This window comes from Nomascus leucogenys, chromosome 12 (assembly GCF_006542625.1).
Source record: "Nomascus leucogenys isolate Asia chromosome 12, Asia_NLE_v1, whole genome shotgun sequence".
NCBI lineage: Eukaryota > Metazoa > Chordata > Mammalia > Primates > Hylobatidae > Nomascus > Nomascus leucogenys.
Window position 1 is genome coordinate 25476445 of NC_044392.1, and position 3287 is coordinate 25479731.

Here is a 3287-nt window from a genome sequence, read left to right on the forward strand (position 1 = left end):
ATGCACCACCACACCTGGCTAATCTTTTCAATTTTTTGTAGAAATAGGGCCTCACTATGTTACCTAGGCTGGCATCGAACTCCTGGGTTTAAGCAATCCTCCTGCCTCAGCATCCAAAAATGTTGGTATTATAGGCATGAGCCTCTATGCCCAGACAAAATTTTTTTTTACAGACACAAACACAGCATTCAGTGTATCAAAGATGCCATATGAAGAATTAAAGACCTAAGTATGAAAGCTAAAACTAAAAAAAACTTTAGAAGAAATTATAGGGATCAACTTTTATGACCTTGGATTTAGCAATGGTTTTGTAGATATGTGCCAAATGTATGAACAACAAAAGAAAAAATAAATACATTGGATTTCATCAAAATTTAAAACTATACGTATCAAAGGATGCTATTAAGAGAGTGAAAAGACAACCCAAGAATGGGAGAAAATATTTGCAAATCATATGTCTGACAAGGGTCTAGTATCCAGAATATATTTTTTTAAACTCTTACAGTTCAACAACAAAATGGCAATCCAATTTTGTACATGAGCACATAGGTTTGGAGTTGAACACTTGAATAGTTATTTCTCTGAAGAAAATATACAAGTGTCAAATAACCAAAAAAATGTTCAACATCTCTAGCCATTAATATAATGAATATTAAAGGTACAAAAGCATAATCTAAATATTTAATCATAAAAATTAAAATATTAAATAGTGACAACACCAAATGCTGGTCAAGATGTGAAGAAACTGGTTCACTCATACACAGTGAGAATGTAAAAAGTGTATTAGTTTCTTTTTTCTGAGTTTATTCCTTTAGTTAAACCTAAAATCACTATACGTGTTCATGATAATTAGAATAGAAAAGGGACAAAGAACTAATAGAAATAAATTATATTCCTTCTATATAGCAATACTTTGTTGGGTATAGATGGAAAACATCAGTCAGGAGCATTAACTTGAATTGATTGTCAAAAATGTAGTTACTTTTAGCATGTGTTTTGCTTTAGTATATATACAGAGGCTGTAATGAAGTTGAACTATCCCATCTTTCTTCTCATTTTTAATAGTCATACAAACAAAAAGATGAATGCTACTAGAAGGAGGTCCTTATCAAAAATATGACCCAATGCATTTAGGTGACATGAAGAAAATCTTTTTTCTCCCTAGGCCTGAGATCCTTCATCCAAAAACTTAGAAGATGGAATGAGATGATCTTTAAGTTTTGACAATCTATGTACACACATCAATTATACATCATGACATAGGGAGACAACAAGGCTATATTTTCTGGACCCATGATGGTAGATTTGACCATGTGACTTACTTAAAACAACAATGATGCATGTATCTTCTAAGAGCCAACTGAAATGCTGTCATCTCCTTGTCCCTCTGTAAATAAAAATGACAATGTCCCAAAAAGGGATTGTTCCTTGAGCTTCAATCCTGGAGTGAAGATGATATGGAACAATCAACAGCTGACATTAACCAATGGGGAAATACACCTCTGCTGTTGTTACTACAGCATCACCTAATACAAAATAATTACATACAAAAATTTGCTAATAATTGAGTATGGGTTCATAGTTAAGCTTTAAAACACAAAATTACCCAAACTTAATAGAAAACTTATATAAAATATGACACAATAGAAATGTTAAAAGCAACTTTAAAAAATGAAAAATAGTATTTGTAGTAAAAGAAATTGACAAAAATATACATAGAATGTTCTGATTTTTATTTTATTTTTTAAATTGGTGTACATAGAACTGTCCTTGTGATTTCTGAGTCCTAAAATCACTATCCCAAATAAGAATCAATATTGCTAAAAGCATTTTTCTTCATCGTTAAAATGTTTCAAGATAATATTTCCATCATTATATAAAGGACAATCCTCCTTAGCAATCCACGTTTCCAAATATGATCTATGGGTAAGGCTTCTCCTGAAGTAATATGACATAACCATAACATTAATTTCTTAGCTGTTAATTTGTTATCATTTTTAAGGCTAACTAGAGCACCTGGAAATTCTATGATCTTTCCAATGCTCCATGGGTGGCAAAAGAACCATTGGTTTTCTCTTCTCTTTGCTCCCTTTAGGTAAAAAACCTCGAAGTAAAATTCTTTCTAGTTATGAAAGAGATCCTATCAAACTAGATTTTAAAAACAAAGCCCAGCTATATGTTGCTTATATGAGACATACTGTGTCAATGACTTATCCCCATCAGCATGCAACTTTAATTTTATCAATGCAACCTTTGCAGCTGTTTCACTATTTTTTGCACCTTTCTGTTGTTCGCTTACTGTTTCTTCTGCCTTGGAATCAATAATGTCTTTAACAATTTTCTGAGAGACAGCCATAGGAGACTTGTGGATTTCCAGTTTTTCACACTCATGATCTGACTGATGACGGTGTCTCAGGCAAAAATTCTTCTCACAATAAATACATATAATTACCACAAGTTCTCATTCAGCACAGTCCTTAAATGAATGGATAAGACACGTTTATCTGTTTTTAGTCCTCATTGATTACAGTCACCTCAGAACAACCATGAGACTCCTGGATTTGTATTCAAGGCAAAATATTCCTAAACAACCATACCATACAAATGGAGGAAAACCCACTGCTGCCATCCATGGAGCCAAAGCAGGGCTCAGGTCTCATGCGACCAAGGATGGGGATTCCCCAATCACCTTGATACCCGCAGTGCTACACCTGGCAGTTCTACTGGATGTTCAACTCCGTCATCTCCCAGGTGCCACAAGGGGCAAGGCAGAGCCCGAGGGGGTGGGATAATCTGTTAGTGTCTTATAAATAAATATGCAATTACCATGCACTGAGCAATTGCACTCTTGGGCATGTATCCTAAAGAAATGTAAAATTATATTTACCAGTAAAACTGCACATGGATATTTATTATAACTTTATTTGTAATAGTTAAAACTGGAAACAACCCAAAGTGTCCTTCAACAGATGAAATGTTAAACTCGTAACAATAATATAGAGGCCTGTAATCCCAGCACTTTGAGAGGCCAAGGTGGGTGGATCACTTGAGGTCTGGAGTTCGAAACCAGCCTGGCCAATATGGTGAAACCCCATCTCTACTAAAAATACAAAAAAAATTAGCCAGGTGTGATGGTGCACCCCAGCTACTTGGGAGGCTGAGGCAGGAGAATCGCTTGAACCCAGGAGGTGGAGTTTGCAGTGAGCAGAGATCATGCCACTGTACTCCAGCCTGGGCAACAGAGCAAGACTCCGTCTCAAAAATAATAGTAATGATAATATATAGAC

At 35.0% G+C, this 3287-nt stretch overlaps 1 pseudogene; it reads right to left on the reverse strand.

Annotated features, from left to right (window-relative positions):
* Nucleotides 1-1820: 1820 nt before the first annotated feature.
* Nucleotides 1821-2629, reverse strand: LOC100581222 (annotated as a pseudogene).
* Nucleotides 2630-3287: the final 658 nt, after the last annotated feature.